The sequence below is a fragment of the Xenopus laevis genome, chromosome 8L (assembly GCF_017654675.1).
Source record: "Xenopus laevis strain J_2021 chromosome 8L, Xenopus_laevis_v10.1, whole genome shotgun sequence".
Taxonomy (NCBI): Eukaryota; Metazoa; Chordata; class Amphibia; order Anura; family Pipidae; genus Xenopus; species Xenopus laevis.
The window spans coordinates 9,420,734-9,445,020 of NC_054385.1; the positions used below are offsets into that span (position 1 = coordinate 9,420,734).

At 39.1% G+C, this 24,287-nt stretch overlaps 2 long non-coding RNA genes across 2 annotated transcripts in view; one reads left to right on the top strand and one right to left on the bottom strand.

Annotated features, from left to right (window-relative positions):
• Positions 1-23,770, top strand: part of LOC121396877 — a 97,875-nt gene extending 74,105 nt beyond the window's left edge. Inside the window, exon 5 of the long non-coding RNA XR_005963237.1 lies at positions 23,659-23,770. This is a non-coding gene — a long non-coding RNA (uncharacterized LOC121396877). The remainder of the gene's footprint in view (positions 1-23,658) is intronic.
• Positions 12,024-12,933, bottom strand: LOC121396876. The gene is made up of 2 exons (XR_005963236.1): positions 12,567-12,933; positions 12,024-12,425 (listed from the first exon to the last, which is right to left on the bottom strand). It is a non-coding gene; the product is annotated as an uncharacterized LOC121396876 (long non-coding RNA).
• Positions 23,771-24,287: the final 517 nt, after the last annotated feature.

The window sequence follows — 24,287 nt, forward strand, 5'->3', positions numbered from 1 at the left end:
TTGGCTACTTCGACCATCGAATTGGCTACTTCGACCTTCGACTACGACTGATTTGAACTAAAAATCGTTCGACTATTCGACCATTCGATAGTCGAAGTACTGTCTTTTTAAAAAAAAACTTCGACCACCTACTTCGCCAACTGAAACCTACCGAGCACCAATGTTGGTCCCCATAGGCTTTCTAACCGATTTCTGATCGAAGGAAAATCGTTCGATCGATGGATTAAAATCCTTCGAATCGTTCGATTCGAAGGATTTAATCGTTCGATCGAAGAATTATTCCTTCAATCGTACGAATTGCGCTAAATCCTTTGACTTCGATATTCGAATTCGAAGGATTTAACTTCGAAGGTCGAATATCGAGGGTTAATTAACACTCGATATTCGACCAATAGTAAATGTGCCCCTATGTTTTGGGCTTCTATGCCAACTCAAGGCGACCGCAGCTCTTTAGCAGTAAAGATCTGTGTCTCCAAAGATGCCCCAGTAGCTCCCCATCTTCTTTTCTGCTGATTCACTGCACATGCTCTGTGCTGCTGTCACTTACTGAGCTTAGGGACCCACTCACAATATACAGTACACATAGAATAGAAATGTCACAATATAAGGCTGATTAGTAATTAATACAGATAATGACTACATGGCAGCACAGAAACCAGTGCAATTAGCATCAGAATTTAATAATCAGCAAACCTGTAGCATCAGCTTATATTACAGGGGAACCTCATTTTCTGCTGGCGACCCCTAAGCTTAGCTTCTTTTTGTCTTATAGTGGAACTTATATTTCCCCGTGCAGCACTGTGCTTATGTATTATATATGCCGTGCACATTTGTGAATTAATATGCACTCATGCATGCTGGGAGAGTACACATACACATGACATGTGAAGCATCTCCAAAAGAAACCTGCTTAGCATAGCTCATAAACAGAAGGAATTTGTTTTCTACTTATCATAAACCTAATAGGATTATCATAAGGAAATATCTATAAATAGAATTCTTAAAGTTGGACCATCCAGCAACCGAAAAGCATCCCTAGAGAACGCGTTTTGTTTCCCTCTTTTCATGGCGGGCTTCCTTTTTTACAGAAGAGAAGATTGATTCCCCGACAGGCGCGTTACTGAGGCAAGCCTCATCCGAGTGGTTTGCATGTATGCATTTTTACTGCTGTCGTTTAATATGTATGCAAATGCAAGCGCTGCTCTCCTAGCTGAATATGGCACTGCACAGTCAGGAGCAGATTTCTATTAAACCCCATGTCTACCGCTCCAAAGTACATTCAACTTGACTTGCCTTTAAACTCTGATAGATGGGGGTGCGGGGAAAAAGAGAAGACTGATTTGTGTAATTTATTCGTTGTAAGGATTGATATTGGGTTTAGAGCGGGAAGAAAGAAAAGAAGAAGAAGAAAGAAAAAAAAAAGAATCTCTTCTGGAATTTAAATATATGCAAAATTGTTTGTAGCAAAAATACGAGAGCAGCCGAATTTGTTTGTTCTTTTCTTATTGAATTTAGTCAAAGAAGACTAAGTAGACGCAGTAAAGTAGTGCTGGAACACATCAGTCCTCAATTACCTGAACTACGTATTAAAATATAAATGCATTTTTGGAAGCGAGTACTGTATTTGTCAATTCTATAGTATAATATCTATTGTGCTTTGTTTTTTTTTATTTGCATTTTCTTTAATAGACATTCAGAGCTAGCAAACGTATCTGCCTGTTCAAAGAGCCAACGAGTTATCATTCCATTATACCGTTGTCATTCCTGCAAACATGCACCCATATTGTATGTTTACTGCTTTTTACAGTTTCATTCTTTTTGTTTTTCTTATAGTTTTTAAAATGTAAATGGTTAAGGGGTGGGCTTCCTTAACTTTTTAGGGTCAGGGCACACGCTCAGAATATGGGGAAAATCTCCTCTTCTTCAGGGCGACTAATCTCCCCGAACTGCCTCCCGCCGGCTAGAATGTAAATCGCAGACGGGATGGCACTTGGAGCGATTCGTTTTCCAATGTTTCCTCATGAGGAAACTTCGGACGACTTCAGAAAACAAAGCCATCCTGCCGACGATTTACAATCTAGCGGGTGGGAGGCAGTTCGAGGAGGTTAGTCTCCCCGAAGAAGAGGAGATTTGTCGCCGGGTGATTAATCTCCCCCCCGAATCTGAGCATGTGCCCTGACCCTTAATCATACTGCGAACCACTCAACTTTCATGTTTGTTACCCATGCATTGCAAGTTGCAAGTCTCGTGCTGGAATCAGCCAATTAGAGACAGTGAAATCTGCCAGTGACTCACAGCATGAGCCGCAGCTGGAAAATAAGTTTGGTTGAAAATTCTTAAAGGAGAAATCTATAGTTTATACACTGAATTCACTGTTCCAGCCCAGAGGTTCAGGAACACTATAACAGTATCCAGGCCTTCATAGGCATGAGTGGGTTGTGTGAGGCTCTCTATCTTGGATATGATTAGCTTCGGGATATAATAAATCTTGAAAAATTCTAGTTTTTTTTTTCACCAAAAAAAGCTCGGCCAGAAAAAATTGAAGTTTAGTAAATAACCCCCTAAGTGTCAGTGGCACTGTACATGCTCAGTGTGCTCTTGGGTGGTTGAAAATCATCAAGGTGAAAATGATTATTTCCAAGCTAAGTGATGATTTCCAAACTAAACTACAGGGATGACTATTAAATAATATACTTTATATTGAGTTGGTCCGTAAGCTCAGGCAACTGAAAGCAGCCCAGAGCTTGTGCTAGGAATCAGAACAAAAGAATAGTGAGAGCTACTGGGAGTATCTGCAGAGTTACAGTCATTCACCACTAAAGGATTGTGGCTGCTCTGAGCTACTAATAAAACCCATAACATTAGGTGTAGCATTTTATAAGAATTTAATTATTAAATATCCACTATAGTTTAGCGTTTTCTTATTATTGACAGTTTAAACTCCAAGTGCATGGGTTGTCAATGGGTGTTGCATGACTATGTCCAGGGCTAGCAATCAGATTAGGTTCTAGCTGCATTTGGGATCAAACTAAAAAGCTAATGAACACAGTAGGGTTTCTGTTCTTAAATCCTTGTCTAAAGCAGGAGTTATGTACAAGAGCCTTTTTTGCTCAACCAACCCTCAACTGTCATAGTTCATTGGTACAAAAAAATTAGAAATGGTAATTATGGCATCAGTAAACGTGTGCTCCCTTAGTTCAATATGTGCATTTAGTACGTATGTTGGGTTTCAACTAGGGGTAGGTAGGGAGGCAACTGCATAGGACGCAACATGATGGGACACAATTCAGGGGAAAATGGTACTATTCTTTCCTTGGAGGTGAGTGGGTTTATGTCTGGCAGTGGGAATGGCATTGGCAAAAGACCTGTTGGGGAAAGGGTGGGCTTTGTCTGGCAGCAGTGGGTGCTGTCGGCAGCAGGAGTTTGATCAGGATGGCTCTGGGAGCCCAAATCACTTGGCCCCTCTCTGAGAGTAAGCTTACAGCAAATATAGCCTAGAATAATGGGTTATTTACAAGGGGCTTGTTTATTCTCTGCATGGGTTTCCTTCCACACTCTTAAAGCATACAGACAGGCTTATTGGTGTATGTGATAGGGACCTTAAATTGTAAGATTCACTTGGGTCAGGGATGAGAATGATGTATAATCTCTGTAAAGTGCTGCAGAATATGCTGCCTCTATGTAGATTAATAAGTATTTCTTTTGTAGTGGACATTGACAACAAAGCTAGGTGTTAAAGGAGAAAAAAAGCTTCCAAAGCAGTTTATTGGCAATAGATTAGCCACAATAGTGCAAGCTATAAAACTATATTTATTCTGTAAAATGCTTTACCATACTTGAGTAAACAGCTCTGGAATCACTCTCTGCTTGTTTAGGATAGTGTCTGCCATATTAGCTTGCTGTGACATCACTTCCTGCCTGAGTCTTTCCCTGCACACTCATAGCTGTGGGCTCAGAGGGAGGGGGAAAAGGGAGGGGGAGAGGGAAAGAGGAGCAAACTGAGCATGCTCAAGCCCTAGTCCTGGAGGTTTAAGATGAAAACAGGAAGTCTGATACAGAAGCCCATGAGTACTCATTAGAAGGAAATAAATGTGTTTCTTTTGACAGAGGACTCACAGCAGCATTACTTTGAGGGTTTACTGAGATATATATATATATATATATATATATATATATATATATATATATATATATATATATATAAATATAGTATAGTTTAAATTAAGTAAGCTTTAACAGAAAGGTGTGTATGTGTGTATATACAGTATATATATATATATATAAAAACAAGGGGAGTGGAGTGCACAACCATAAGCGAAACTGGATACCTGGGTGCTAGTCCGTAACATATAGATCCATACTGCAAATATTGACAGCACTCCAAGGAAATTCACGACAAGTCGATATTGCTAAACGAGTGGAGGTTTTATTGGATATATATATACACACACACCTTTCTGTTAAAGCTTACTTAATTTTAACCTTTCCTTCTCCTTTAATGATGAAATTTAGAGAAGTACATTGAGAGAGAAAACAAGTTTATTAGAGTATAAAACAGTATATAAAGGTTCAGAAAGTCCAATGCAACAGCCGTTCAATAGGAGAGTGCACCATCATGATCTTTGGTGTATGTGGTTGTATTCTAATTTAAAAACACCAAACTTTAAAAAGCGCATGTGAAAAGATTTATTTTCCTATTGCCAAAAATATACGAGAGTATCAGAATTGAAGGTTATATTCAGAGATTTGAACTCTTACCTCCGTTATTAGATAGGTATGTGTTTATCATTAAAAGAGACATGAGAGCTGTCAGATCAAGAACAAACCTTGAGCTGTCTCCTGAAAAAGAATGTTTTCCCGTGCAGCTTGAAGGTCCCAGAGCTATTGTATTGGTGCTAGACAATAATTAATATGGTGAAGGGATGGAAAGAGGATGCTTCTTAATAAAAAGAGCCATCAGTTTAATTTGTTGCAGTCTCCCTTGAGTCCAGCGAGTTATATTTATAACCACAATGTAAAACTTGAAAATAAAAGCTAGCAACTTGCCTTACCTAGTAGCTTGTTTTATTTTGATGGTTTAATTATAAAGGGTCAATATTTTGTACAATCATCCTACAATGGTGCCAAAAGCTGAATTATATAATCGACCTCTAGTGAAAGGATGATCAGCAAGCCCCTCAAATGTATACAGATTAGATAGGGAAGTCGGCAATGCCGGACTGGGGTGTTTGGAGCCCATCAGGGGCCCATTACTCCAGCCAAAAAGACCCCCACCTCTGTCACAAACTCGACAGCCCCTCTGTGTATCTTATTTTGCAGCTGCCACCAACTGAACTGCTCCCGGGGCCCAGTCAGCAATAATAAAAGGAAGTCTATGGAACTCCCAGAGTAAAAACTGTAGTACTAGTATTATTCTTTGTAGGGAAGAATACTTTACTGACTTACAATATAAGGTTGGCCTTGCTCTCTATATACAATGTCTGCAGGCTAACCAACCAGTTAATCAGAGAACTGTAACATTAAGTACAAACATAATATTGTCATCTTGAGTCTTGGCTGTGAAGATATTGCAGAGGTAAAAGTAAAATAACTTATATTTCCCGCAGACTATAATATCCCATAATAAGATTTAGTAAGGATGCACCGTGTCCAATATATTGGGGTTCAGATAAATCTTTCATGGGAGATCCCAAACCGAATCCAAGCCCTAATTTACATATACAAGGAAGGACTAAAGAGAACCAAATTTTCAACTTCCTTTTTGTGTGAAGAAAAGTCACGTGATTCTCAGCTTTTGGAATTGGTTCATCCAGGTAACTTGACCAAAGACCAAATCACAAGTACCAAATAGTCTTAATAGGGGCAAATTATTTGATACAGACCTCAGAGCCAGACCTCGTTTATACCATTCTCTTTTTTTGTCATACTTCTCTGAGTCAGCCGACTTTCTGACGATGGGTTTTGCGTCAAATATTCAAATCATGGGTTCATTGTATCCCTAAACACAATTCATTTTGAGTAGAGGTGGGGGAAAATGCTTTATACTATACAGTGTCCGACTGGGACATCAAGGGCCAACCAAAAACCCTTAGACCAGGGGCCCACCCAAAAACCTTTAGACCAGGGGCCCACTCTGAGAATTATTTTCTTTCTCTCCTGACTCAACCTCTATTCTCCTATTCTCTTTTCTTTACATACTATCACCTGTTATTCAATCTATTTAGCCTTTATTCACATAGAAATAGGTAATGACCATGAAAGACAAAATGTTTACCAGCAGGAGGGCCCACTGACACCTGGGCCCACCGGGAGTTTTCCTGGTATCCCGGTGGGCCAGTCCGACACTGATACTATATAAATTCAGCATGTACCCTTAATTTTAGGTTGCATCCTAGAGGCATAAGGAAGAAGACCTTCTTCAGTGAACATCATGGGCTTTTCTTGGCAAATCTGGAGGATTTTGAATGCAGTCGTGTAACTAGAGGTTATTGGGCCCCACAGCAAATTAATTTTAAAGGGATACTGTCATGGGAAAATAAAAATTTTTCAAAATGAATCAGTTAATAGTGTTGCTCCAGCAGAATTCTGCACTGAAATCCATTTCTCAAAAGAGCAAACAGAATTTTTTATATTCAATTTTGAAATCTGACATAGGGTCATGTGACTTGTGCCTGCACTTTAGGAGAGAAATGCTTTCTGGCAGGCTGCTGTTTTTCCTTCTCAATGTAACTGAATGTGTCTCAGTGGGACATGGGTTTTTACTATTGCGTGTTGTTCATAGATCTACCAGGCAGCTGTTATCTTGTGTTAGGGAGCTGCTATCTGGTTACCTTCCCATTGTTCTTTTGTTTGGCTGCTGGGAGGAAAAGGGAGGGGGTGATATCACTCCAACTTGCAGTACAGCAGTAAAGAGTGATTGAAGTTTATCAGAGCACAAGTCACATGACCAGGGGCAGCTGGGAAATTGACAATATGTCTAGCCCCATGTCAGATTTCAAAATTGAATATAAAAAAATCTGTTTGCTCTTTTGAGAAATGGATTTCAGTGCAGAATTCTGCTGAAGCAGCACTATTAACTGATGCGTTTTGAATTTTTTTTTTTTCCCATGACAATATCCCTTTAAGGCCCCTCAACTATTCACAGTTTGTCCTGTTTTACCAATATATATTGAAATCAGGGGCTAATAGTGCCTCCTATACCTCCTGGACCCCCTGCAGCCGCAGGGTCTGCTTCTTCTGTAGTTTGAATGTTCTAAAAAAAAAATCTAACCCTTAGTTTATACCATATTCTGCAAGACCTCGTTAATCACAGGCATCTAACGATCCTGGTAAAGGAACCCCTGGTTGCTTATTTGTAATCACACAGGTTAGCTATCTCCTGCTGCAGAACATGCCTTTGGTAGGAACTTTCCTTATCCCACTAGCAACGTGATGAAGGGAAGAACAGCAAAAATAAGAGAATGTTTTTTTTTTATTGTTTATTTTACCCATGCCTCCTGCCATGAAGGTAAACAAGGGGCCATGTCATAACAAAAACGTACAGTGATAGGAGAATCCAGAGCACCCAATGAATTAGGAAGGATCCTCGATGCCCTGAACTCTTGATAAGAGAAAGCACAGAATCATCCCAAATCTCTAGTTGAGAGGGCCAGGAGGCAAGATCGCAGGTCTCCTTTGCCCATGCTTATTAAGCTGCACCAAGTCGCATTTCTTCTGTAGAAGCTTGAATAGCATTAGTATAGGCAGCAAGCTCCCTGCTTTTATTAAATGGATATCAATATAGCCTCGAGGCTCGAGCTCCGTTTAGCCAACTCCTGCACTATCATTTAGGTTATAATGATAACTTCCCTTTAAGGTAGAGTGGGAATTCTCTTAGGGAATCATTCTCTCAATGCTAATAGAGGGCATATTTTTCCATTAGCCATCCAAAGAGATAGCTGATTTATTTTGTAAAGTGTATCGAAATACTCTTACAATTTATCATTTAAATGATATAAAAACTCCTGTGCATTTACAGGTAGGATTTCTTTCACTGCTTCTAAATACTCCATTTCTTTCTTTCTCTCCCTAAAACTACAGCGAGACACCCTCCTCTGTGCCAGAGAATTTAGTGCTCCCAAATCTTGTGCAACTTTAAATACTTTCAGGTGACTCTTTCCAGAAAACTCTGCCTGTGTTTTCTTACCTGAAAAGGGCTGAGTTGCCACTGTCAGTCTATTGTCCTAAAGGGCAATTTTGGCATGACTTTTGTTCTAATAAACCCCCCAGAAGGGCTTATGATCCAAAATTACCCTGTGTGCCTATTCTCTTTGTATATAATTTTCTACTTAAAGGGATGGTTCACTTTTAAGTATAACTTTTAGTATGTTACAGAAACCCGATTCTAAGCAACTTTTCAATTGGTCTTCATTTTTGCTATAGTTTTTGAATCATTGACTCTTTCCAGCTATCAAATGAGGGTCACTGACCCCATCTAATAACAAATGCTCTGTAGGGCTACAAATGTATTTTTATTGCCACTTTTTATTCATACTCTTTCTATTCAGGCCTCTCCTATTTATATTCTAAGCTTTTATTCAAATCTGTGCATGGTTGCTAGGGTTAGTTGGACCCTAGCAAATTGCAAACAGGAGAGCTGCTGAATAAAAAGCTAAATAACTCGAAAAACCACAAATAATAAAACATTAAAACCAAATACAAATTGTCTCAGAATATCACTCCCTGTATCATACTAACAGTTAATTTAAAGATGAACAACCCCTTTAATCGGAGGCATTATATGGCATTGATACTCTGCTGCTTAAACAGCCACTGTCTTCTAGGCTTTCCACTAGATGTAGGATCATTGTTAGTGGGATTTGCTTCCATTAATATGTAAGGGATTGGGCATCAGGCCTGGATCCTGGATCCCAGTCAGGGATCCAGTTCATCCAGGCCCGGATTTTAATCTAAAGATGAACAAACCCTTTAAAGGAGAACTAAACCCTAAAAATGAATATGGCTAAAATTGCCATATTTTAAATACTGAACTTATTGCACGAGGCTAAAGTTTCAGTTTCTCAATAGCAGCAATGATCCAGGACTTCAAACTTGTCACAGGGGGTCACCATCTTGGAAAGTGTCTGTGACACTCACATGCTCAGTGGGCTCTGATTGGCTGTTGAGAAGCTAAGCTTAGGGCTCGTCACTAATTATCCAGCAGAAAATGAGCTTCCCCTGCAATATAAGCTGATGCTACAGGTTTGCTGATTATTAAATTCTGATGCTAATTGCACTGGTAGTAATTAACTGTATTAATTACTAATCAGCCTTATATTGTGACATTTCTATTCTATGTGTACTGTATATTGTGAGTGGGTCCCTAAGCTCAGTAAGTGACAGCAGCACAGAGCATGTGCAGTGAATCAGCAGAAAAGAAGATGGGGAGCTACTGGGGCATCTTTGGAGACACAGATCTTTCCTGCTAAAAGGCTGTGGTTGGTACAGAAGAACAAAACATCATGTACAACATTTCTAGCTACTTCTTTAGTTAGACTTTAGTTCTCCTTTAAAGACACAAAGTCATGCAAAAGAGTCTATAGTTTGTCACAGGTGTTCAAAAATATGCTCTGGATTCAAGGATTAATTCTTATTTTAAAGGCCAAATTGACAAGGGGTAAGGTGTGGCCATTTAGGGCTCCCCATATGTCCTGTTCTGTTGCTTTAGCATAGGCCCAATGGGAGCCCAATCTGTGGCCATTAAGATCAAAGGTTAAGAAATAAAAATGGTGGTATAGTAGGATTTGGTTACATTTCGGATCCTTAAATACAATTACATGTAAATAATGGTAAGGTCTATCATGCACTGTGTACCAAGATGGCAGCCCCATCCGGAGGCATCACAGCTCATTGTCTGGATGAATACATCACAAGTCATAAACATTTATTTTAGAGTTTCTATGTAGCTTTTTACCCAACAAGGACTAGTTAAAGAGAGACAGTTGTCAGAATTGTTTACTGAAATCAGTCTGTAATATGCTATAAAGTAGTATATCGTTTGGCGGAAATGTTTTACTCTGCTGCAAAGGTTGCAGGCACTTTCCTGTTACTCATGATTGGTTCATTTCCTTTTTGGCAATCAACAGAAGCCCTGCCTTGCTTTATGGCTGGAGATATGCTTGAGTGTTCCACAAGAGAAAGCGATTACCCTTTATATGATATATATATATATATATATATACATTTACCGCACTTCTGCTTTAAGTGCCTGTGGCTGATTAAACAAAGGGAGTGACATAAAAGGGGTCACTTTACAATAAGGAAGGCAGTGTGCAAAGTGTAAAAAGTGTCTGCAATTGGCTATGTTTTTGCTCTTCGCATTCTGCCATCCTGGGGTCACGAAGTTTGCCCCCTTGAACACAGAAAACTCTTGGCTTGTGGTAATAAATGGTATTATCATTATTATCCTTTATTAAAATAGCACTGACATTTGTATGCAGCTCTTTACAGAGATTGTACATCATTCTCTTCAGTCACCAGGGGAGCTTGCAATCGAAGTTCCCTATCACATTCACACATCACTAGGGTCAGTTTCATCCAATTAACCTGCCTCTGTGTGTTTGGTGCGTAGGAGGATTAGCCAGAGGAATCCCACGCAGAAACAAGGAGCAGAGATACAATTCCTTGCAGCTAGTGCCCATAGTGGAAACAAACTGAGAACGCTTCATTAAGAAAAGGGGTAAATATGTGCATAACAGCATTACCAACATTGTAATGTAGCTTCTTTATAGATCACCAGCAAGTTACACAGAGTTTTATAACCAATAGAATACCTTTAAACAACAATTTTCTTTATTTTTTTTTACATTTCTTTATCTCAGGGGTCTTCAGGCTTTTTTGCTCTTGTCCCCCCACTTTTTGTGATCAAACTTTTGGCCCCTTCTTTTAACTGACAATGAGTTTACACACACACACTTGTAAAAGTCAAGATAAATAAGAATCAACCCTCTTATCATTTATGACTGCTCTCCCCTCCACTGGTTTTGCCTATATATATATATATATATATATATATATAGGCACCTATAGGCACCCATTGGGTGCCTATATAGAAAATACGACTCTGGGAACCATTGCATTATCTCAACATTGTAACCAGCAAATAAAGATAATGTCACAGACAGTGTGACATCTCTTACTATTGTTTAATGGGACCTGTTATCCAGAATGCTGGGGATCTGGGGTTTTCTGGATAACAGATCTTTCCATAATTTGGATCATCATACTTTAAGTCTACTAGAAAATCATGTAAACATTAAGGGGCCGATTCACTAACTTCGAGTGAAGGATTCGAAGTAAAAAAACTTCGAATTTTTGTGCTCCTCGACTATCGAATTGGCGTAAATTCGCCTGAGTAGAATGATTCGAATAGATCGAGCGCAAAAACGCTGCGACTATTCGCCATTCGATAGTCGAAGTACTGGATCGAGCGTAAAACCGCTGCGACTATTCGCCCATTCGATAGTCGAAGTACTGTCGAAGTACTGTCTCTTTTAAAAATACTTCGACTGCCTACTTCGCCACCTAAAACCTACCGAATTGCTTTAAAAGCCTAAGGCTTGTTTTCCAAGTTTTTGATCGAATAAAAAGGCATTCGATCGAATGAAAATCCTTCAAGCGAATATTCGATCGAGCGCCTATTTGCCTGAGGAATATTCGCCAATTAGACTATTCGCCAGCGCGTAAATTCGCCCGAATTGTCTATTCGATTCTATTCGATTCTATTCCCCAGTCGAATTTCGAGGGATTTAACCCCTCGAAATTCGACCCTTGATGAATTTGCCCCTAAATAAACCCAATAGGCTGGTTTTGCTTCCAATAGGGATTAATTATATCTTAGTTGGGATCAAGTACGAGCTACTGTTTTATTATTACAGATAAAAAAGAAATCACTTTTAAAAAAATTTGATTATTTAAATAAAAGGGAGTCTATGGGAGATGTCCTTTCCGTAATTCATAGCTCTCTGGATAACGGGTTTTGCGGATAACGGATTTGCCTTTCAAGTTTAGAGGGACAAATATGGATTTTTTTATTACAAGTACAACAGAAATAAATTGTGTGGATTACAGTGTGGTTCTCGCTCAATAACTGTTAGATTGCAAGCTCTTTGGGCATGCATGAGATGTTTGGCATCGGTGATGAAGTTAAAGTGTGGGATGAACAATGAGCTGAGCGGATGACTATCCTAAAAAAACATAATAATTAGAAATGATTCTCAGATGTGCATTGTAGGACCATTGTAGGACGTCTTATGCGGTTTCCAATCATCTTTTAACCATATATATATATAGATGTGTGTGTGTTTTTCCCCCTCTGGATCGCACTGATCGATGACTTTTCCTGTATCTTCCAAGCGGGCTGCTCCTGCGGAATTCTTCTATCATCTCTATGAAGCAAGAGAAAACGGAGAAAAAGAAAAACGTATCACTCATCACAATAGCTGCAAACATCAATATTGTCCTAATATTTTAGTGATGCCCCTTGTTTTTTTTTTTTTTTTTAATTAAAATAAGGATAATATTGTTACTTTATTTGGTACGCTTTTAAAAAGCCGTCGGGTGCCATTGAGATTCAGCTTGTTATTTTGATAATCACACTCCTCCTCCTCCTCTTCTCCCTCTCTGCCTCACATCTGAGGCTGCCAATGATTCCCGGAAAAAAACCAGAACTGAAAAAAAAAAAAAAAATCTATGAAGCCTCTCAAGGGTAAAGGTTGTCCCTGTGGTAACGGCTCTGTGATTGGCTGATACAGTGCAGGGGCTTTTTGTGGAAGTGCAGAGTGATTAATGAGCCGTCCTTGCAAGCAGCTAGTAGATCCGGTATTTCCACAGTGCTGCTGCTGCTGAAGTTTCTTGCCTGGTTTTTTTTTTTCTTTTTTCATTTTCAAAATTTTCTCCCCCACTTTTTTCAATTCCACACAGAACTAGTCACCGTTTTAATTTTTTTTTTTAACTTAAAATGCCAGCAGCATAATTGAACAAATGGTTTGAAATAGAAGTAAACCGAAGCAAAAATAACAAATACAAAAAAAACCAAATACAAAAAGTATTGTAGAAGTGATACCTATATAAAATAAAAATACACTGCAAGCTTTCAGACCACCAAGGACCCTTAGTCGAAGCAAAAACTGTCACAGATTTATTAGGGGGGTATATGTAGGTTGGTAATTGCTTGATATAGGTTATTAGACTTGGTGCAAACTTTGTGACTCCCAAAAGGTAGACCTTTTTAAGTTACAAAAGTTTGCTACTGGTTTAGGGTCTAGACACACACCCCACTCAATTTGGGGTACTGGTTCTGGTTTCTTCCAATACCCCAAAAATATATAAACAGGTTAATTAGATCCTGATGAAACTGACCCAAATGTGTGTGAATGTAATAGAGCAGGGATCCCCAACCTTTTGAACCCGTGAGCAACATTCAGAAGTAAAAGGAGTTGGAGAGTAACACTAGCATGAAAAATATTCTTGGGGTGCCAAATAAGTGCTGTGACTGGCCATTTAGTAGCCCCTATGTGGATTGTCAACCTACACTGAGACTCTGTTTGGCAGTACAGCTGGTTTTTATACAACCAAAACTTGCCTCCAAGACTGGAATTCAAAAATAAGCTCCTGTTTTGAGGCCACTGGGAGCAACATCCAAGGAGTTGGAGAGCAACATGTTACTCGCCAGCTACTGGTTGGGGATCACTGTAATAGAGTAAAACAAACAAGGGAAAGTTGTACTCACTACTAATTTTTAAAACCATTAAGCATGGGTGCAATGAGGTCCTCTGCACTCAACCCATTTTCAGGACATTGAGACATTTTGTGCCTTGAGCTACTAAAAATGCCTTACCCTTTAAACAAAACAGAGATTGTTTGTCCATATATTGCAATATATTTTAGCTATAGTCAAGTAATCCCACTGGTGGCCAATCAAGGGCAACTAAGTTTGGGAGTTTTAAACTTGAGAGCAGCGAGTAAATTGCAGGTAAAAATTAGTCCCTTTGTATAATGAAGCAATAGAATTCTTAATGAATCAGATGAAAGTTGAGTGTAGGCCTGGCCATACCAGGGATGGCTTTGATATAGTTGGCCAGCTTAAATATATTGCAATATATGGACAAACAATCCCTGTTTTGTTTAAAGGGTAAGGCAATTTTTAGTAGCTCAAGACACAAAATGTCTCAATGTCCTAAATATATTGATAATGGGTTGAGTGCAGAGCACCTCCTGTATTTGTCTGAATGTGATAGAGACCTTAGATTGTAAGCTCCAATGGGACAGGGACTGATTGGAATGTGATAAGGGCCTTAGACTGTAAGCTTCACTGGGCCAAGTATTTATGGGAATGATCTATAAGCTCTTTAAAGTGCTGAACAATATGTTGGCACTATATAGATAAAGAATCATAATTGTTCTTCCCTGTTACTAATATTGGCATCGAGCAGAGGTGTAATTATGGTGGGAACAGATTTCGGGAGGGATAGGTAAGGACATGTAACGGGGGAATGGATTGTGAGCCACCATGTGTACATCACGAGCAAGTATGTTTTGGAATGAAACTGAGAGCTGTTCGGGGAAGGCAGCCAATCACTGTGGTCCCCAAAACATTTTGTTGTTGGTTCCAGGCCTATAAAGTTACACCTTATGCAAAATAAGTATCTCTACAGGCTTGTGTGGCAAAATACCGTCCACATGGAGACCCTAGTTATGTACCATCTCCAGGAAAAACAAGCACGTAATTAAACAATAAGTACAAACACAATTGGGAATGCCAGAGTTCCTTCTCTCCAGAACCAGTATGATACATGAAACTCTTTACTCAGGAGCCTTCAGTATCAGTGTTCTCCAGGCAAAGATGCGCATGGCTGGAGATGTGTACTCATTAGGCTTTCCAGAGAAGCTGCTATTTATACCGCAGTGACTACAGCCCCCGTCTATGCTTTATACTTCCTCGTCAGCTTCCTTTTGAAGCCTGTAACTTTAATGCACCAACTTCAGAAAGTGGCAATGGCTGTAACATCTCCTACCTAGAAACAGAACGTGTTCCAGAGATATAATGGCTCCCCTTTCATTTAGATTTTCCTTTTTCTGATAGAATTTACATTCCTATCGCAAGCAGGTTAGAATTGCCGCTCCAGTTTTCCACTTATATATTAAGTATACATACAGATTTCTTTATATTGCATGTATTTTATTGCACAAAGAGAAACGAGCTACGTAGCAAATTTTTGATGCAGGTTTGCATACATTTTTGAAAAATTTCTGTATGTGGCAAAAAATTTCGCACATCATTATCCAGCTACTATTCACTACTGGCTAGTATTATCCCAAAGTAAAGGTAGCAACTCTATATAAAATCTTGTGTTACCTATACAAGTCAATTAGAAGCTGCATGGGTTGTTTTGAGTGGATAAGGTGCCCATACACAGGCTGATAAAAGCTTGTGACAGGCAATGCCAGCACCTTATTGCCTTCAGAAAGACTTCCCGGACAGGCTTGACTCAGACCATGTTGGGTCATTAATGTGGTCCTCGCTCTAAACACCTCTATTCCTGTGATCCAATCTGGCCTAAAGGTGGCCATAGATGCAAAGATCCGCTCGTTTGGCAACATCGCCAAACAAGCGTATCTTTCCCCGATATGCCATTAACAAACATGGCCGATTACGATGCGCAATGGGCTCCAGCGGGATAGGTCTGGTCAAAATCGACCCTGACCGATCGACCAAACGACCTATCTCCGCTGGACGAAAGATGTCGGCACACGCCACACACGATCCGAAAATCGTACGAATCGAGGATCTGTGTGTCTATGGCCACCTTAAGGCCCAACGATTGGATCAGCTTAATATCGGCCACCTCAAGTTGGGCATATAGAAAGATTTGCTGGTTTGGTGAGCTGATCTTCAAGTGTATGGACAGCTTAAGTTGCTCTGCTAAAGGCAAGATGTAATGAGCTGACCTTTATTATGATCTCCTTTCCATCTGCCCCCCACAGTGGTGGGGTCTGCTATAGCATCGTTACACCACTCATAAGGAGGTTGGGTTTACAGTATATCCTTGGAGAGGAAGCCTGCATTGATTTTCAGCCCAATCTTTATGCCTCATCATCATCAGCGCATTTTTTCTGGACTCAAGATTCGACCTTCTAGAGCACTAGAACATTATATAGTCTAGCCTACTGCTGCACTTAAAGCAGACCTGTCACCTACACATTAAAAGCTGCATTATAAAAGTCCTTTGCAAATGAAACATGGAACACAAATTCTTTTTTTCATTAAAACATGCATACCTGCTATAACGGTGTTTAAATATCTGAGCTGTCAATCAAATATTATATATATATATATATATATATATACTTTCACTTTCCATTCAGCAATTCCTACATGTCACTGCTGCCTGCTTGCTGTGATTGTGTAATTCCAAGATTGAAGGTAACACAATTAATAAATATAGTGTAAGTAAAGTCTATTTTGCTCAACTAACATGATAGAAAAGAATTTGGAATTATTTATTAGGGTGACAGGTCCCCTTTGAGGTCCAATGCCCTTCAATGTGTGTCTGTGTGTTATTTAAAGGGACAGGAACCTTCTTTATACTGTGTCTCATACAACATCACACTTTATCCCTCTGTATTTATGCATTTATTGTATTTATTATGATACTTGTCCCTCCTGTGCGTACTTTGCACATTGTAAGATTGGACAAAGCTTTGTAGGGCTTTATAAATAATATTATACATAACTAAGGGACAGGTGACATAAAATGTAGCGGGAACGTTGTGGGAGAAGAAAATATAAACGATACCCACATGCAATGCATCGCTCTGACAATTGTTCTCAATAGTAAAAATGCACGACTACTGTATATGTAATATGTAATATACACCCACTTCCTTCGTGATCTGATTGTTCAGCCTCATTTGTTTCTGTTGATCTATGGTAAGTCTTGTCAGTCCAGTGGCTGGTGCTGAGTAGTTCTCCTTATGGAAAGCAAAACTCTTTGAGAAAACTTTATGACAATCGCTCTACTTATGGCACACACAGTCTATAATCAACCCAAAGGCAATGACATCAGTATTTGGGGCACTTATCGTAGAATGACAACATTATGCAAATGCAGTAAGAAAAGCCAAGTCCCTTCAGAGAAAGGCCTACCCAATGTATGTCCAGGTTTATATAGACACGGCTCCTGACAACAATGTTGCTTGTTGTATCGACAGCCCAGGAGAATAAGAGTAAACCAAATGGAATTAGCTCAGGAGACAGTTGACCTCATGATTAGCCAACTCTCTATGTTGCACGTGAGATCTGAGACAGCTCACTGGTGATTAGAGGTATGCCTCAAAATATGTAACTGGGTTACCTGCAAAGATCTGGATTTGCATAAAAGATACTTGTAGGTGTGTGTGTATATATATATATATATATATAAATATATACACACACATATATAAAGTACAATTAACAAAAAACAAAAGACGCAAAAAACACTTAAAACAATTTACTGTTCTGAACCAGGAATAATACATTTGTTGCAGAATAGTATTTCTTCAACGGGTCTGTAGCCAGAGGAGGTTCCATAATTTAAATTATCTACTGCGACCAATTTAGAAAGCAAAATTCTATATCATATGAGACTTCGCTTAAACCTTTTTTTTTTTTGGGTATATCTTTCAAAGCTGCATGAGGTGTACATGCCTTAGTTTCAGATGCTTTCAATTCTCTGATTGGACCCTATTCTGTCAGGACAATTCCAAATCATACAGGTGTGAGATCCGTTATCCAACAACCGATTATCCAGAAAGCTCCGAATTACGGAAAGGCCGTCTCCCATAGACTCGTTTTTAATCAAAATTTTTAAAAATAATTTCCTTTTTCTCTGTGATAATAAAACAGTATCATGTCCTTGATCCAAACTAAGACATAATGAATCTTTGTTTGAAGCAAAACCAGCCTATTGGGTTTATTTAATTTGATGTTTACATGATTTAAGGTATGAATATCCAAATTACAGAAAGATCCACTATCCCGGAAACCTGCAGGTCCCGAGCATTCTCGATAACAGGTCCCCTACCTGTATATCCAAATGTTATAGTGCCTAACAGAGAGTGGGTAGAGCTTTGGGGTTGGTAGCATGGGAGGCTTACATTTTCTCAATTTCAACACTGAGAATGTTTTGAGAACAAAAAACACATTGTGGCCCTGAAAATTCTTCAACTGCACCACCGACTCTTCCTTGTTTAACTGGAGCACACCTAAGGTGAGACTGTTGTTTTCTCAGTGAAAGTCAGAGGAATACAAAAATAACATGATAATAAAGAGGTTGTTCATCTTTAAAACTTTTATCTTTGTCCCTGCTGAGCTGAATCCCTGTGTTTCATTAAAGGCAGCTTTTAGAATTGAAACAATAGTCGCTAATATCGATACTGCTGAGAATTGTAACAACTAAAAAAATCTATTTTAACAGTTACGATTCTGCACCTGAATTACTGAGATTCCAGACTGAAACAATAAACTTTAAGTTTCAATTTGGATAAACGGTAAATAATAAAAGATAGGCAGTAGGGATGCAGGATTTGGCCAGGCTTTGGCCTTTTTCAGCAGGATCCGCGTGCCTGGTTGAAACGAATCCTTAAAATCACGTTTTTAATTTTTTCGTCATAAAAGTAAAAAAAAAAATTAGGAGGATGTTGCACACACTGCTCTCCTTTTCCCATTTGCAAATTATTCTTCGGTATTCGGCTGAATCTTTTACAAAGGATTCGGGGGGTTCGGCCGGATCCAAAAAAGTGGATTCGGTGCATCCTTAATGGAAAGCAATTGAATAAAAGTCTGCATTTCTGGTGAGCAATCTGTAAACAACTCAGGTGTTTGGAAGGTGAACAATCTCTTTAATAACAGCCAAGCAGATATTTACTCTCACTTCCAAAATTAAATAAAACAAATTATTGACTGTTTTTGATTGATTAAATAAATGGTTATTTTTTTTAAAAATGTATCCTAAAATATATTTATTGGCATGACTTAAGGTGGCCATACACAAGCCTGAGTCACTCTGTATCCAACAGGATTGACAGGTATCTTACATATATACTTATGGCCACTTTTGCATTGTTCTGTTCATTCAGATTGACTGCCCAAATAATAGTAACAATAGGAAGTAACAGGGAGTAGTATTGGTTATAATAGAATATGTATATCATACATGCCAGGCCCGGACTGAGGGTTTTGGCAAAGGCCAGAGGGACTGTTCTAAGATGCCATAGACAGTATTCATTGGGCCTGTCAAAGCTATTTGGGTCTCATTGGATTTAGACTGACTCCCAGTCCAGACCTGGATCCAGATGATTGGGAAATATGGATGAAATCCTATGTCTTGAAACTTCAAGAGTAACTAACTACTACTACAAATATATCAATGTAAATCCATACAAATGATGTTCAAAACTTTTCATATGAACAGTAAACAAGAAGTGTTAAAACAATTAGACCTGTTCTCTTCTTTCAATTAAAATCGCGGCAAAGTAAATTTAAGAATCCAATCAGAATTAATTTATGGTTATAAATCAGCAATTATGTGAATGGCTTAGCCTCTATGTTATATAACTGACTCTTCAATCAACTTTCCCCTTTAGTTTATGGATACATTTCCTTTTGTTATCATCTAGAGTTGCAATATAAATTGACCATCTACGTTCAATTATATTTCATTGAGATAAATCACCAACTCTATATTGAATAACTTCATACATAAATTATATAAATATGCAAATACATCTTTCAAAGTAGGAGGTTTCTCTTTAACATATATAAGTTCAATAAATATCGGTAAAACCTCTAGACATTTTGGGGGCCTGAAAAATAGGGATGCATGAATCCAGGATTCGGGTTTTTTCAGCAGGATTCAAATTCAGCCGAATCCTTCTGACCGGACTAATCAAATCCTAATTTGCATATGCAAATTAGGGGTGGGGAGGGAAATTGCGTGCCTTTTGGTCACAAACTAAGGCAGTAAAAAATGTTTTCCCCCGTCTCACCCCTAATTTGCATATACAAATTATGATTCAGATTTGGTTCGGTATTTGCCGAATCTTTCTTGAAGGGTTTGGCTGAAACCAAAACAGTGGATTTCATGCATCCCTACTGAAAAATAATTTGCTATGCGGCCCATTAATATCTAGTTACACTACTGTTCAAGAGCATGCTTTCCTGTTAATATATGGCAGCGGAACCCCTTAAAAAATTCTCAGTTATCCTTACTGTAGAGGTAGTAGTCTGGTCCGTATATTTATTCTGCTGTGTAAAATTAAATTATGCTGAAAAAACTATGTCTAAAGCCGTGTAAAAGATCACATGGTCTGTGTAACTTTACTCCATTCGACCACACGATTCACCACCTTTACATTGCTTCTGGTGGAAGTAAAAATGTTATGCTGTTTTTTTTGGAGATGCACCGAATCCAGGATTCGGTTCGGGATTCAGCCTTTTTCAACAGGATTCAGATTCGGCTGAACCCTTCTGCCTGGCAGAAGCGAATCCGAATCCTAATGTGCATATGTGGCCAAATCTTTCGTAAAGGATTCGGGGGTTTTGCCGAATCCAAAATAGTGGATTTGATGCAACCCTAGTTTCTTTACACAGCGATGTGTGGACGTTTTTTTGCACAGCATAATAAATATGCCCCTGAATGTATAAGTCAGGTGTCAGCCAACTAGATAAGACCTTTGCAAGACTATAGCTTAACTCAGTGATCCCCAACCAGTAGCTCGTGAGCAACATGTTACTCACCAAACCCTTGGATGTTGCTCCCAGTGGCCTCAAAGCAGGAGCTTATTTTTGAATTCCAGGCAAGTTTTGGTTGTATAAAAAACAGATGTACTGCCAAACAGAGCCTCAGTGTAGGTTGACAATCCACATAGGGGCTACCAAATGGCCAATCACAGCCCTTATTTGGCACCCCAAGAGCATTTTTCATGCAAGAGTTGCTCCCCAACTCCTTTTACTTCTGAATGTTGCTCATTGGTTCAAAAGGTTAGGGATCCCTGGCTTAACTAATTTTATCTCACAGGTAAATATCTTGCCAGCCCATAGTCAATGCTAACATGTCATTTATAACGTCATCATCAGTAGGTGGAATTTTATTAGAAAGAAATAGCACATACTGTAGGTCATCATGTCACTAGAAAACCAGTCCATCTCATTTTTTTCTCTAGAAGGGGGTTTCATAAGATGCTCCTTGATTGGAATAACAATCTCAGCCGACCCTCAGTCGACTCCTGTGCGGCCAAGGACTATAGAGGGCTCAGCTGGGGTTCTCCCTGATGTGCAGTTACAATATAATGTGTTCAGATCACCATGATACTAATTCCCTTTTATTCTACCAAGACCACTTTGATACTGGTACAATATCAGAAGTTCTGTTTCTATCAGCAGGTGGGAGATTGTCCGATTGGCTGATAAAGGTCTTCAAGTAAATTTTACATTTTGGGTTGAAACAGGTTTTTAAGACAGGGTGTTGGTTTAAAGAAAAAGACTAACATGACCAAAGAGTGTATCTGTAAAAAGCCCATGGTGTAGTTATGTATTTCCAATATAAACTGTTGTTTCATTACATATCTAGACACGTCTGCCAAATGCTCACAGCCAAAATGAATGGCACTGATAAATGGTGGGCTCTTGTTTTTGTCAGCATACAGACTGACCACCCACAGGTATCTCCAGTAAGAATATTTGTGTATTTAATGGCTGAGCACAATGATTCCAGAATCCATGGGAATATTGCTTTTGTCTGCAAATGCTGGCTAGCCAGAGGAATGTTGGGTTGTTGCTACCTGTTGGTTGTAAATAGATGAATTAGCCACTGTTTACTTCACTGCAGATGCATTGGCACCATAAAACAAGCAATGTTAAGAGACATATCTCACATGTGAATGTTTTTAACTGATATTCATGTTCTTCAAGCCATTCAAGCACAGGATACACAGTAGATAACAGATAAGTACTACTATAGTTTATATAAACAAGCTGCTGTGTAGCCATGGGGGCAGCCATTCAAGCACAGGATAGACAGTAGATAACAGATAAGTACTACTATAGTTTATATAAACAAGCTGTTGTGTAGCCATGGGGGTAGCCATTCAAGCACAGGATACACAGTAGATAACAGATAAGTACTACTTTAGTTTATATAAACAAGCAGCTGTGTAGCCATGGGGGCAGCCATTCAAGCACAGGATACACAGTAGATAACAGATAAGTACAACTATAGTTTATATAAACAAGCTGCTGTGTAGCCATGGGGGCAGCCATTCAAGCACATGATACACAGTAGATAACAGATAAGTACTACTATAGTTTATATAAACAAGCTGCTGTGTAGCTATGGGGGCAGTCATTCAAGCACAGGATACACAGTAGATAACAGATAAGTACTACTATAGCTCTATAGTTATAAACAAGCTGCTGTGTAGTCATGGGGGCAGCCATTCAAGCAGCAGGATACACAGTAGATAACAGATAAGTACTACTATAGTTTATATAAACAAGCTGCTGTGTAGCTTGGGGGCAGTCCATTCAAGCACAGGATACACAGTAGATAACAGATAAGTACTACTATAGTTTTATATAAACAAGCTGTTGTGTAGCCATGGGGGCAGCCATTCAAGCACAGGATACACAGTAGATAACAGATATGTACTACTATAGTTTATATAAACAAGCTGTTGTATAGCCATGGGGGCAGCCATTCAAGCACAGGATACACAGTAGATAACAGATAAGTACTACTATAGTTTATATAAACAAGCTGCTGTGTAGCCATGGGGGCAGCCATTCAAGCACAGGATACACAGTAGATAACAGATAAGTACTACTATAGTTTATATAAACAAGTTGCTGTGTAGCCATGGGGGCAGCAATACAGCAACTTGTTTATAAACGATACTAATCTTTCTGAAGCAAACACAGGCCTTTTTCCAGTGCAGGGCAGCAGTACATTATATTTTAATTTCTTTTAGACACTTTTATTTTTTGGTGTTACTGTTCCTTCAATATTCTCATAATGTACAATGGAGCACATATATTTTTTTGTTAAAGTTTCCAAGAGTCATGTGACCCAAGTGACCCCTATATCTGATGACATCACTACGAATGCAGCTTTTCTATGGCTATTGTGTATTAAATTGGTTCATATTATCAATGCCTGTTCATTAGCTAATTAATCCTAATTTTTCCTTTTTACAAATTTGTCCAGTCCTTGCTGTTAATACATTGTGCCTTTTATTTTACTGTGAACTGAGACCTTCCAATTTGTTACTTGGAGGAATCTGTATGAAGAAGAAGAACGTGGTAGTAGCAGTAAAACAGGAACAGGACTGCACACTTTCTAGTAACACAAAGCAACCACAAGTAACAGTTAATGGTCTGTTGTTTTATAGAAAACAACTAATCGATTGCTATGGGTTAGGAGAGTTGACACATTTTATACCTTTAAACAATTAAGTAATAAATGAATAAAGAAAATGTGTTGCAAATATATGATGATCAGATTTTTTTTCTCTATTCCGGAAGCTGTTTGCTGTTGGATACATTGATGCCACTTCATTATTATTATTCCTATCTCGTTCTAGGTCTAAATGATATGCTTATGTGGTATCAGCCTAGATCTGGACTTGAATGGTCAACCGCATTACTGAGATCTGTTTTGGTAAGTAATACTTCAAATATTTGCGCTTTTGTCCCTTCACTTCTTAATCCCCAGTGGGTGAATACAGGAAAGCAGAGCATTTGGGATAGTAATAGGAGTGTCCATGCAGTGATACAGTAGCAGGAGATCACAACTGAACAGGGCTGATCCTATCAAATGTGGGGCCCAATTGGGACCATGTTGGCGGGGCCCCTAGACAAAGTGTTGCTGGCTACTGACACACCAAGTATTTAGGAAAATAAGGGCATACAGCACAAAATAGAAAGGAAAGGGGCAGACAAGGTAAGAGAGTGAGAGGGATGAAATAGAGGCACATAATGTAATAGGGGCACACAGGGTAAGAGAGAGAGGGAGGAAATAGGTGAGTGGACTGGGCCAATTAGTTTGGGGCTGGGCCGATTCAGCTTGGGAGCAGGCTTGGTTGGATTGGGGGCAGGCAGGGCCTATCAAGGTTGGAGGAAAGCTGGGCCTATGAAAGTTGGGGGCAGGCTAGACCTATGGAGTTGGGGGATAGGCTGGCTTATCAGAGTTGGGGGTGGGATGGATTTGGGG